Below are 14,353 nucleotides of genomic sequence, written 5' to 3' on the forward strand. Positions count from 1 at the left end.
GTCATTAATGAACTTCCCAGATTAGGAAAGGGGAGAGATGAGAAGGGATTGGACATCAATAGCAGGCCTCTCATAAGCCAGACACCTTGCATATACTTGTTAGTCATGTGTCTAGTGGGGAAAGGCAGAGAGAGAGCTAGGAATCCCTAATTCTTTGTTAAGAAGCCTCAGACTCCTGAGGGAAAGAGGCTCAAAGGACACAAGGGGAAAAGGCAAGGTCTGGGCATTTCTAATTAAAGATTTGTCCCCGTCCCAGCTTTAGCCTCCTGCTGAGGTGGGCTAGACCATGGTTGAGACTCATTTCTCCTTCCAGAAATGTCTAGGCTGTGCTATGGCTGGCTTCCCCAGCCCATTCTAAGATCATGTCCCCAGTCTTGGTTATCCAATGCCAAGAAGAGATAAGAATAGATGCATGGTGGGAAGAGAGAATATTTCCCCCTCTAGTCTAGAGTGGGGCTGGCCCACATCAATTCATCCATACACTTTCCCAAGGAACAAGGCAGGAGGCAGCCAAGGCTTTCTGGAAGCCCATCAGCTGCAAGGAGGGGAGCAGAGCAAAGCATTTCTCAGAAGAACAGAGCCAGTGGGAAGCCCCAAAGGAGACTCTGTGGAGGACAGAGCCGTAGTGGGAGTATGTGGCTCTTCCCCCTGCCCATCAGATGTTGAACTTCTCAGTTCAAGGGTTCCACCAGCCCATTGGCCACCATTCTTTTCTGGAAGGCTCGTCCCTGAATGGCAGTATTAAAAAGAGATCGGGACGCCCTCTGGAGCTTGGAATGTCCAGCCAACAATATTCTCTCATTTTTCTCGCACAGCCCTGGGAAGCAACCTTCTCTGCATTTTGTACACAGGGAAACTGAGCCTGCAGAAATTTCAGTGATTCACGGCATGGGAACAGAGAAGTTGAAGTTTGAATTCAGGTCTGAATCCAGAGTAAATGTTGTTTTTTTTTTTTTTTCTTCCATACCACAGTTTCTTTTCCGTTATAAATTGTGCTACACATGGCAAGAAAAATAGAATATGTAAACAATAGAATAAAAAGTAAACATAATCTCCCAGCTTCCTTTCTGTTTAGTTCACCCTTCAAAAGTGAGTTCAAATTCTCACTTCCTGAGAGTTTCCAAGACCACTTTGACCACCGACGACCTCCTTCTCTGAATTCATATTATATCATGACTTGTGCTTAGTTGAATTCTGGCTTATGTCTTCCATTCATTTCATAACTGGAAACTCCCTGAGTTTAAAAGCAACCCTATCTATCTCCTATAGTCTTGTGCAATGTCTCAAGTGCTGAGCACACAGAAGATTTATTACTGTGGTTTAATTTGATGAACTTTCTTTAAAAGTCTTTTTTTGGGGGGGTGGGCACCTGGGTGGCTCAGTCGGTTGAGCGTCCGACTTTGGCTCAGGTCATGATCTCACGGTTTGTGGGTTCGAGCCTCACGTCAGGCTCTGTGCTGACAGCTCAGGGCCTGGAGCCTGCTTTGGATTCTGTGTGTCCTTCTCTCTCTGCTCCTTCCCTGCTCACACTCTGTCTGTCTCTCAAAAATAAATGAAGATTAACAAAAATTTTTTTAAGTCTTTTTTTTTTAACTTGAATGTGAACTGCATTGTGAAAACACAAGAGAATATAAATCAAAATTCTGTAGTTGAAATAATAGTATTAAAAAGAATGCCCATAAGCCCACCATCCCATTTAAAAAACAGACTATCACTAGTACGTTGAAAGCACCGCTCTACCACTGGGACTTTCTTGATTGTATCCACTTCCCCACTCTCTTCTGGGGCCCAGTTACTACCCTGAATTTTGTGTTACTCATTTCCTCTACAGGTTTGCTACTAACGCTATATCCCTAATGAGATATGATGCGAGAATGTGTATTCTTCGCATCTTGCCTTTTTTACCCAACAACGCCCTGGAGATTGAGTTACATTGAGTTCCAGTATGTGTGTGGTAGTCATCCTTTTGCTTTTACTACTTTATAATATTTTACTACTTGTTACCTTTTTACTTTTTTTATTTACTTTTTTATTTATTTACTTTTTATTTTTTATTTTTATTTATTTACTTTTATTTTACCTTTTACTACTTTATAATATTCTGTGAGAGGACTATACCGCCATTTATTTATTCATTTTCTGTTGATGGATATGCTCTACAGTTTCTTTTTAGATACAATTTGATGTAAAATACAAGCGGTGATTAAGGTTTTGCCTTAATAGGATTTTCCCCCCGATAATTCATGTGGTTTGGAGCAATGACGGCTTCCATGGGCCTCTGGGAACTCAGGGTGATAAAAATCAAAAGGTCTTTTATGAGCAACAATATTAATGAATATAAGAATGTATATTAATTTCTCATGCTCCAGTAGCAACGGCTGAATTTAAGAGAAGAGAAATGTGTTCATTAGGTAGAGTGCCCATATAAAGAGACAAATGTAATTCTTGCAGAGAATTAGCTGCCATATTTAAATCTAATATTTAACTCCATGGTGGTCACATGTTCAGTGGGAATTAAATTGCCACTTGATTTACTTTCATCATGTCAAGGCAAGTATTTAACTTCTTTTCGTTTTTGATTTACACTTAAAAAAAATTTCAGATAGGAGAAGAAATCGGTGGGAAATAAGTTTAAGTTTTTAAAGCTATGGGTAAAGCCACATTTCCATCACCTTCAAAACTAAAATTGATGAGACCAGTTTTCCTATACTGACCTTGAAAGCAGTAAGTGCATCTTTTCGTTCAGAAATGGGCTATTTTGCATTAATTTGCTCTGTTGGTTTGGGACACAATAGATTATATGAAGGGTGGTCTTTTGCCAATGTATTCCCTCTCATCAGAATTTCTCTCTTAGAAGACTAGAAGCCACTCCGAAGCACAGGTAACACTTTTGTGTTTGTATTTACATTCCTGACAGGCCTTACAGTGTTTTGCATACAGTTGGTACAATAAAAATATTTATTGAAAAAAATGTATCAAACGGTCATAACAGCCACAGATAAATGCTATTTAATCATATCATTTCAGTTAACTGACAACAATCCTATAGGCCATAAAGCAGCCAAATTCTCAGAGGTCAGGGGTGGAGAGAATAACTAACCTGAAGCTCTCCTTTCACTGACCTAAGAATTTCTTCCTAATCTCTTCCAAGAGAGTATGGGGCCCTCCTTGACTCAAATAAAATCTTGGCTATGCCCCGAGGACCTCCATGGCCTCAAATGGAGGCCATCCTCCAACCTCAACCCCAGGTACTTCAGAGCCTGTGTGCCTGATTTCTGGCCACTACCCCCTCTCTTCAGCTAGAGCTCCAGCTGTCTCAAAGTATCTACTTTAAGGAGCCATCAGTCTACAACCATTTCTGTCTCCTCATTGCTGGTTATTCCTCTCATCCACTGAGCTCCCCTGCCTACACTCTCCCCCTCCACCCTACCAGTGTCTCCATTCTCAGGGCCTGCGGCACAGAGAAGTTCAGTAACTTGCCTAAGCTGCAGAAACCCTGGACTTCCACTTATCCTGAGTCTTTCAGTGCTGTAGCTAAGAGCCCGGCATCGGGAGGTTTGGTCTGGCGGTCTGAATGGCATTAAGGTGACTTTTTCTGGGAGCAAGACTGTCTTAATGAAGGAAGAAATGCACTGATTCACATTCTGGACAAGCTCTTTACGTCACGGTGGACTAGCACTTTGAATAACACTGTCTTTAAGGGCCCTATGAACATTTGGATTCATTTTATACAAAATATTCTGAGTGAAGTGAGTCTAAAGATCCCATGATAAATAAGCTATCAGGTAAGCATATAAATTTTTTACATTTGGAGGAAAACTCAAAAAGATAGTTGATTTTTAAAAAAGGCTTCATAGGAAAGTTTTTCTTTAAAATTCACCTTCCCTGAAGACAAGGAGGTATCAGTAAGAGATATAGGTGGTGTAACAAATACACCTTCAAACTCAGGTGGTCTGCAGACCGATCCATGTACCCTGATACAGTCAAAACAAAGCACGTGATTACATATTCTATGAATAAATCTACTTTATAGAATCAGAGAGAAACTGATGACCAGCAATAATAATCAGTGGCTAAAACTATCCGGACATCTTTGTCATTAATGGAATTTTCCAGAGTGGAAATTTGGGGCCCTTGGCCATTTGCTTCAGGAGTACCAGAACTGAGTAGATTTCCAGTTTTCTGTTAGTATCACGTAATTACAACCACTGACAAATGCGTTTTCTCACAAGTACCTGCAGTAGTTTACGGATACACTTGCAATTTCAGATGGTTTAAATCACGTTCCTGGTATTGATATCTCCCAGAAGCAGATATTCTATATATGCACGCGCAGGCTACAGATGAAGTATTCATCCACGTCTGTATCTATTACTACTAACTCTAAAACTAACTAAGTAACTAAGTAAATAAATAAATCAATAAAACCCTACCCACTTAAGGATGAAATTGGAACTATGTGCTTCCAATTTCTTCAGTAATGGGGCTTTATAGAAAGCCCCCTTGGCCCAGTGCACATGTCCTGCTCAGCATATTAACCTTAAATTGAGTCATTAATTGAAATCTCTAATATATGCCAGGTACTAAGTGATCTCCAGTTAAAAGGAAGCATATTTTAAAATTCTGAGAAGAAAAGTAAAAAGGATTAAATTCTAGAAGATAATATTCTGGAGTAGATGTGGTCTCTCTGTTTCCTTACAGACCCAAATGGAGGGATCACCTTCAGCGGTTCCATTGCAAAGGACCTGACACTGTAATGGCAAAAGAACTTAAAGATTATTGAGGCTGACTGCCTCATGTTTGACAGTCAACAAGTGACACGTCTTCCCCAGGGCCACACAGCTAGCTGGTGACCGAGAAGGGGACACTGGATTCTGTAACACAAGCCCCGCTTTGAGACTGAAGGCAGTGAGGGCCTCCTGATGTTAAATGGCAATAGGGATTTCATCTAGCTAACATGTCTTCTATAAAATACTTGAAACATTCGTGTTTATCTTCTGAAATGGACCAAATGTCTCATAATGAAGAACTTCATCAGAAAATTGTCAACAAAATAAGAGTGAGAAAAGTAAGAATTAAAACTTAAATACCTTGAAAAATACCTGAGCTTGATTTTAAGTAGGATGAACAAATACTATTTACTAAACATCTTTATGTCTGTTTCGTGGGCAGCATACTGAAATAGGTAAAATCATCCACCTTGTAAAAATAAAGTTGCATGAAAGACTGGAACTATGTTTTTCAACTTCATCTACATTTTTATTAAAATACAAGTTGGTACTAAATTGGAAATAAATGCAATTAAGACCACAGACATAAAACATACCAGGAGAAGACAAGGCCAAATATTCATGAATAATATTAATGATGAAATAGAACTTATAATAATACTGAGCCATTCTTAAGTACTTTTCAGCAAAAAATCCCAATGTGCATTACCATCAATTAATTTTCATATCTCTCTGAATGAGGTCAACAGTCACATTTATTTTACAGATGACACCACAATTAATTGACTTACTTGTGGTCATAGAGCAATCCACTTATCCTTTACCAAGTGTTATTTCCAATGAAATGGGGAAGTGGGGAGGGGCCTAACATGTGCACATTGCTATTATGGGCCAGAAAATGCGCTAAGAGGTTTACGAGAATTATCAATCTTAACAGCAGTCCAGTAGGGTATCCTTATCTCCATTTTCAGATTAAAGTAAAAAGAGGCTCAGACGAGCTAAGTAACTCACCCAAGGTTGTCCAACCAGTCACAGGCAGAGCTACAATTCTTTCTACTACAATATTCTGCCTTGACTTTCTTACAGAAAACAAAATGAAAGAAAAACTGTGTGAGCTCAACTTTGTCCACCTAGCGAGCTGTGGGTTGACTTTCATCAATTTAGTTCAGTAAGTGTTTACAAAGCACCAACTATAGCCTGGACATTTTTCTAGGGCCTAGCAAAAGAATAGGCAGAGTAACCCCAGTCATCAAGCAACCCACAACCTAAAGAAGCAGAAAAACATACATACTTGAATCTATTGTATCTTTTACTAACACCTTTGCTTCATTCACAAAAGATTTTTCAGTACTTGCTGTGACTATGCTAAGAAAAACAAAAACTCAAATCAAAACTCGAGTCAGGGAAAGTGGAATAGAAGGCTAAGAGACATATTAGTAGAAATGCAAGTGTGCAGATTCGAGGGTCCCACGTGGTCATTCACATTAAGTCATAATTTGACTCCAAGCGTCCTTGCAGCAGAAGCCAAAAGAGAAACACAGTAATTTACAAAATCTTGACTGCCCATACATAAAAGCAGAGAAACTCCTTATGGTAAGTAAGATTCTTCATGGCATTTAGTTTTTGAAGGAATATATCAAATGGATTTTACACAGGGGATCAATGCCCTCAGTGATGTCTAGAGAGCAAATAGTGATCTTCCTCAGAGTCATTCTTGTGGCCAAACTCCATATGGAATAAACACACGACACAAAAGCTACCCTCGGTGAAAGTGCTGAAAGATATGACGATATCTCATCATAATGGCTTAAAAATCAAGATCTAAGCGCATATGCAAGAATGCTTTGGGGATACGATTTCCCCCACACTCACTGCTGGGCCTAGAACACGTCAGGTAATCAAAACAGAGAACAAGGAACCATGTGACCAAAATGTACACCTGAGAAAGGGCCATGAATGAGCCTGAGGAGCAGAAGGTGGCCTGATGGAGGCACAGGAGTAAGTGGGAAGAAGTGGAGGCGGTGAGTAGAGACTGCACATGTGGGAGATGGGGGTAAAAGGGAGTAAGGGATGGGTCAGGGCACAAAGGTCAGTCTAGAGATAGCATGGCGGCAAATCTAGAGGATGGGGCTGGGGGAGTTTGAGGGAGAGATTTAAGGGTGCTGGTAAGTTAAGGAGAATAGTAGAGAGTAAGGAATTAAATAGGCACAGAAAAGAAGGAAGGAAGGAAGGAAGGAAGGAAGGAAGGAAGGAAGGGAGGAAGGAAGGGAGAGAAGGAAACTGGCAGAAGAGATTCTTGTGGAAGCCAGTTAGGGTACAGTGGTTAAGAGGTACAGAAACATTTTGGAAGAGTGAGGAAAGATGTTGAGTGAGCCACCTTCTGAGGGCCTCAACTCTGATGCTCACCACAGCACTGAGCCACCAAGGGAGGAAGTAGACTTCCAGGGATTCCCAAGGGGTCCATGAAGCTCAGACCGTCATAAGCCTTTGGGCTAAGCCTGGCATTGGGTCCAGTGATGGGCAAGACACTTCGCAAGTGACTTTATATTCCTGAGAGGGTATCAGTTTCCTACGTGGATGCCTCATACAACATCCAGTGGCAGCAAAGGACCCTTTCATCCAAAACTGAATTTCAAGGCTCCTGTGCTGAACAAGAGCAGGGCAGCTGTGGGGGTAAGGGAGCAGGAATGGAGCTTAATGGAAATCCAATGTCACCACAGATAAGGGCGATGGAGTTATTTGAAGTTAAAATCCAAAAACTTCTTGTAGAAAACATCCAGGGAGGGGGAAAGCCCCAGAAATCTTTCAAGCTGTGAGACTGAAGGGAACACCACACTTCAAAATACACATACGGCACATCCTTCGCTTTGACAGCCCCTAACAGCCAAAATTATATCTGTTTTACACACTGGCATGTGGTGGAATTGGATTGATTTGCCCTGACAGCCCTCCCTGCTGGAACAATACTTGTCAGTCAGCCCTGGCAATGTTTATATTTTCAAGAATAATTATGCAGAGTGATGGTACAAAATCCTGGCAGGTGGGTCAGAGAGTCTTATCCGTCTACCCCTCTGACCCTGCATCCCTGAGCTCCAAAGCTCCTCCCGCTCCTAAGGATGGAGAACATCCCTTTCACACCCTGCTTCCCCTTCCGAAGTTGTATGCACAAGCCTCCATCCGAGGCTTCTACACTGGAGCCTGTCTGATCATTTGCAACCCTCCACTCCTGTGCCCTCTCCATGGAAACTTTCCTTCCTTCAATACCTTAAACTGATAGCCATCACATTTTCCTAATTGACTTCTTCAAGATAGTTGGGCTTTACTGATGTCCATCTACATGGATGCTCCCATTGTGAAAGACACCTTTAGGTTTCGGCGGGGGTAATTCAGAAACCAGACCAGTGGGCATTCAGGGCTTCCCTGACCTGTGTCTAATGTAAACATATTGACTATCTTCTCTGTGCGCACACTCTGGCATACATGTTCTAGATCAGAATGGGATCTAGATGGTGATGGTGATGGGAAGGATGAGCAAAGTGTTAGGCAAGTGGGCCACTCAGGAAAGGCTCATGGAACCATTGAGCCAATCTCAGAAAAGCAGGCTGGAGTCTTTATGAGCAAAGCTCTGAACTCAAGAGAAAGGGCCAAGTGCTTAGCTTAATGCACAATGGGAGAACAGTGGGCATTTTATAAGATCTAGAATTCCATGGCAGCTTCCCAGGCTGCTTTCCATGGCTATAGACTCTGCTCCAATTCTAGCGGAGCTCATAACCAATGATACATGGCCAATATGCAAAAGATGGAGGGTGACAGACAAGATGTTTTCTATCTCAACTGTTTTCCATCTCTAGAGGGCTTTCTGTCCAATTAATAGGCAAAGCAGAGACCAATGGTATTGCCTCTTTAATATTCTTAATTAAGAACTCATAGTTTAAAATTAATGTTACTGTTTACTTTCTTCAAAGGGTTTTGCAATACTCGTAGCATCTTTCAATTCTTTTTTACCCCTCATTTCCCCGGGCAAGCATCTGTGTGAAAAGAATTGTGTTTGGCACTGTGGAAGACTCAAGGATGAAGAAGGAGAAGAGGGTGTCAGCGGTTACTAATTACACATCTGCTGTGTGCTAGGCATTGTGTTAAGCATTGTACAAATGTTCTCCTATCGAGACATTCTGCTGGACCTGGGGACAGACATCACTGTTTCCATTTAGGCAATGTGGTAACTGAGTGCTGGAGATGTGAAGTAATTTGCCCAAAGCCACACAGCTAGAAAGTGGCTAAGGCAAGCTAGATTGGTTTCAAAACCATGCAGTCTCCCCCAGTAGAACATGAATCTTTCCCCCAAAGGATGGGCATTCTAACAGGGAGATGAGACAAATACACTAACAGTTGTCAAAGACAGAATATAAAAACTTCTATGACAGATGTGAAAAATACAGGGTTAAGGGTGTCTAGGAGAAAAAGAATTAAATCTTTTGAATAAAGGATTTGGGCTTGGAGGATGTGTCTTGTGAGTTCTCCCTTGTAAGTTGAGCAGGGCTTGAAATGTTGGTTGGAAAGAAGGGCTGTGTTGACCATAATTAATTATGACATTTCCAAAATGCCACGATGTCACAGACTTGACCACACGCTGGACCTTCATATAAAAAGACATGTCCACATTAAAGTCCCAAATCTGAAAACTACTTAGGTTGAACCAAATGAAGTTTCCATTTGTGCAGGCCCAAATGAGACAAATATCAGCTATTTCATGTGGCTTAACCTAATTTATCTCTAGGCTGTTGTCTTTGCAAACAGAACCTCTCAATGTTAGAAAAGAAGCCATTTCTTTTAATTTTCAAGAAAATATTAAGGAAAACAATACACAGACATGGTAACAAGTCAAATAGTGCTGAAGAGCTCACAATGGTAAGAAATTTTACCCTTCCACGTGCTTCCCTGTCCTCGATCCCATTCTCCTGGGTGATCAATTCAATCCAGTTTGAATTTTTGTTTTCTAGGGACTTCCTCCCTAACTCTAATCAATATATGTACTTTCTGTTCCTGTTTCCCCAATTTAAGACACTTATCAATTCTCTGCTCTTCAAGAGAAAGATTTTACTCACACTGTCTCCCACCTCTTCCCAGTAACTGGGAGCTATGTTATTTTTAGTCCTTCTATTGATAAACTATCACACTATATCTTTTAAAGCCATTATGCAATATTCTTCTGTATATCATGAGCATATGAGTCCCTCTACCTTCCCTCTACCCTAATCACTTCACATATTCTTTGAGCTTGACTTTTATAGCAACTGCGTCACAACTGTTCTTATGTACATTCAACTTACAATATGCTACAATTAAGTGTCTTATGCGACTAAAAATTGAAAAGCAATAAACATAATTTATATCAATATGGCCAACTGTATGCTACAAACCTAAGTAGATGCCAGGGTTGCATTTTCTTTTCCACATCTAGTGTCATACAGAGAACTTCTGGGCCACTCGAAGGAGGATGTTCTAAGCATCAAAATCAAATGACTTTTCTTCCCTACCATCAAGATTGCCCTAGGGTAGATCTATTTTTAATTTTTTGAGGAACCTCCACACTGTTTTCCAGAGCGGCTGCACCAGTTTGCATTCCCACCAACAGTGCAAGAGGGTTCCCGTTTCTCCACATCCTCGCCAGCATCTATAGTCTCCTGATTTGTTCATTTTAGCCACTCTGACCGGTGTGAGGTGGTATCTGAGTGTGGTTTTGATTTGTATTTCCCTGATGACGAGCGACGTTGAGCATCTTTTCATGTGCTTGTTGGCCATCTGGATGTCTTCTTTAGAGAAGTGTCTATTCATGTCTTCTGCCCATTTCTTCACTGGATTGTTTTTCAGGTGTGGGGTTTGGTGAGTTCTGTATAGATTTTGGATAGTAGCCCTTTGTCCGATATGTCATTTGCAAATATCTTTTCCCATTCTGTTGGGTGACTTTTAGTTTTGCTGATTGTTTCCTTTGCAGTGCAGGAGCTTTTTATCTTCATGAGGTCCCGATAGTTCATTTTTGCTTTTAATTCCCTTGCCTTTGGAGATGTGTCAAGTAAGAAATTGCTGTGGCTGAGATCAGAGAGGTTTTTTCCTGCTTTCTCCTCTAGGGTTTTGACGGTTTCCTGTCTCACATTCAGGTCCTTTATCCATTTTGAGTTTATCTTTGCGAATGGTGTAAGAAAGTGGTCTAGTTTCATTCCTCTGCATGTTGCTGTCCAGTTCTCCCAGCACCATTTGTTAAAGAGACTGTCTTTTTTCCATTGGATATTCTTTCCTGCTTTTGTCAAAGATTAGTTGGCCATACTTTTGTGGGTCCAGTTCTGGAGTCTCTATTCTATTCCATTGGTCTCTGTGTCTGTTTTTGTGGCAATACTATGCTGTCTTGATGATTACAGCTTTGTAGTAAGGCTAAAGTCTGGGATTGTGATGACTCCCACTTTGGTCTTCTTCTTCAATATTACTTTGGTTATTCGGGGTCTTTTATGGTTCCATACAAATTTTAGGATTGCTTGTTCTAACTTCGAGAAAAATTCTGGTGCATATGACCCAGCAATAGCACTGATAGGAGTTTACCCAAGGGATACAGGAGTGCTGATGCATAGGGGCACTTGTACGCTAATGTTTATAGCAGCACTTTCAACAATAGCCAAATTGTGGGAAGAGCCTAAATGTCCATCAACTGATGAATGGATAAAGAAATCGTGGTTTATATACACAATGGAATACTACGTGGCAATGAGAAAGAATGAAATATGGCCTTTCATAGCAACGTGGATGGAACTGGAGAGTGTTATGCTAAGTGAAATAAGTTATACAGAGAAAGACAGGTACCATATGTTTTCTCTCTTATGTGGATCCTGAGAAACTTAACAGAAGACCATGGGGGAGGGAAAGGAAAAAAAAAGTTAGAGAGGGAGGGAGCCAAACCATAAGAGACTCTTAAAAACTGAGAATAAACTGAGGGTTGATGGGGGGGTGGGAGGGAGGGGAGGGTGGGTGTTGGGTATTGAGGAGGACACCTGTTGGGATGAGCACTGGGTGTTGTATGGAAACCAATTTGACAATAAATTTCATATAAAAAATAAAAATTAAAAAATAAAAAAAAACATTGTCCTGAGTGTCTAATTCAGATAGGTAGATTTTTCATTTATCCTGTTGAAATTTGGTGGACCTCTCAATTTAAGGTCTGGGGCTTCTTCAAAACTGGGAAATTGTCTTCTGGTTTTTTCTTTGTTAATTTTCTCTCTACTATTTTTTTCTGTGTTCTCATTATTAGTTGGAAATCTTAGTAGCCATATTGTCACCTTTCATGATAGAGTTGAACTGTACGAATTCTCTTGCATGAATTCCTTTTCTACTTCTCCTTTCTTCCCCAACCTTGTCTATCTCTGTTTTTTTGCTCATTATTCTGGAAAATTTTCTACACTATCTTTCAGACCTGTGATTGAAACTTTTAGTTCTGCCATCATATATTTAATTTTTATGAGTAAATTTGTGTTATCTTATCATTTGTTTTTCATAGCTACCTAACTTTGATTTATGTATATAAAATCTCAAGTCAGGGAGTATTTTTGTTTGTTTGTTTGTTTTTAATTCTCTCCTGATTCCTAAAATACTTCTGTTTCCTCCAATGTCAGTTTTCCTCTTTGGATCTTTTCTTTCAGTGCTTATTGTCCTCATGTGTATGGTGGATCTTAAATTTTATTGATGTTTAAGGATGAAAGACCGGGTAGCTAGTAAGGGTATCTTGTGCTCTTATGGCAGTAATTCTGTTTTCAGATAGTAAGTTTGCTTAGGAATTGGGTCATTGGTAGAACACATAGATAGACAGGCCTTGCTTTAGGGAAAATAGGCAGAAAGTGGACCATGAAGCTAGAGCATAAACATGCCAGACTAAAAAGGACGTCACCCTGGGCTTCACTATCTATACTATTAGCCCTCATCCTCTAGGGCAATCTGACAATTTCTGCATAGAAGTGCTTTCAATTTTTTTCTTCATTTTGGTCTGAGGATAAATAATGGGCAATCTGCTTCTCTGACAGATTGGAGGGGAGGTGCATACCACTAATGCCATTATCCCCCCACTACGTTTAAGCCCTTTCCCACTGATACTCTCTAGTGCACCTGATGCACCTGCTGGCCCCAAGCCATCCCAGGTTCCACCAAACAGGGCTGTCCTGCCTCCACTGAAGAACCCCATATCACATTCTGAGATGAAGACTCCTTCACTGTGTTTCACACATGCACATGGCAACCCCACACTATCTCTCTTCTGGAAATCTATTGAAAAATCTTACCCACTAAGGATTTCCACCTCTCCTTCCCTTCACTGAATTAATAAGAGGCAAACAGACATGCTCAGCTCAACAGTCTAGGTGGAATGTCTTCACTACCTTTCTAAGGAAGTGCTTGAGGTCTCCACAGCAGATGGATGTTCTCCAAGAGCTCAAACAAGACCTTAAATAACCTATCCATTTTATAAATGAAGACAGCAAGGCATAGTAGAAGTGTTAATTTCCCAGAGCTGAGCCAGGACCCAAAACCCATTTGTTTGCCCTTAAACCCAATGCCATTTTCATTATACTCTGATCCTTATCATAATAGACATTTATCTTCCAAATACAATAAATAGCTCAAAAGATTAATAACAGGGGGAAGCAGGGAAGATAAAGGCGATATGAAGTCAGTGGACTATTGCTATGGTCTGTACCAGAAGTCAAATCACCCTTTCTCTGTAGCTACCAGATTTACCTCTTTTGTCCTCTGCCTATTTACACTCTCCATCTTTGATGAGCTGCAAAACCTTGGGTGTGAATCCATGTCAAGAAGCATGGTGATGAGGGCAGTTTATGAGCTGTGAGCAAATTTATAATGTGAGAGTCATGGGGCTCGGGTCCCTTTCCGCTGTGTCTTAGGATAAAGACTCATTTTGTGTGCTTCTGTCTGCTGGAATGCTTCCAAATCTTGCAGTCAATGATACAAACTCTGTTTTTGGAGACCAGTTATGAGGAGTGCAGAACTAAGTAATACTTACCTAATGGCACTGCTTTAGAGAGGAGAGAAGGGTTTCCACCCATTGGGCTTTGGGATCCTGTTGGGATACTACGGGGGGGTCAGACAAAGCCGGCCCCTGTTATGCTTCCCCAGGTTTTGTAACGAAGTCTTGTATAGGAATTGCCTTCTCCTAAGAGAGTTTCGATGCTGCTATTATACAGGGAACTACTTATACTTGGTGTGATTAAAACTTCTGTTCTTATAGGTTAATATGAACCATTTATAATAGGAATTGGCAAGGTCCAAAGTACTGAAATGATCAAATATTTGGAGTAGATGATATTAAACAAATGCATTCAAGAAAAAAAAAACACAATGTCAAATTCTATGGTATGTTGAAGTTGAGGAAGAAATCAACTGGTGACAGTTTGCCTCCAGGGGGTATGGCTAAAAAGTGCCCACCCCTGCCTGACAGGCCTGATAGCCCGACCTGGGACCTGGTTAGACAAGCCTCCAGAAAGAACCTGATTTCTCAGGAGGACTGAAATCTTCAGTGGGGCTTCAAGTTAATGTGGGTGTGAATGAATAGTGAGGGTGGAACACCAGAC

At 40.8% G+C, this 14,353-nt stretch overlaps 1 protein-coding gene across 1 annotated transcript in view; it reads right to left on the reverse strand.

Annotated features, from left to right (window-relative positions):
• Positions 1-14,353, reverse strand: part of NTRK2 (neurotrophic receptor tyrosine kinase 2) — a 332,930-nt gene that overhangs the window by 84,497 nt on the left and 234,080 nt on the right. The gene's annotated exons all lie outside the window — the stretch shown is intronic.

This window comes from Prionailurus viverrinus, chromosome D4, assembly GCF_022837055.1.
Source record: "Prionailurus viverrinus isolate Anna chromosome D4, UM_Priviv_1.0, whole genome shotgun sequence".
Lineage (NCBI taxonomy): Eukaryota > Metazoa > Chordata > Mammalia > Carnivora > Felidae > Prionailurus > Prionailurus viverrinus.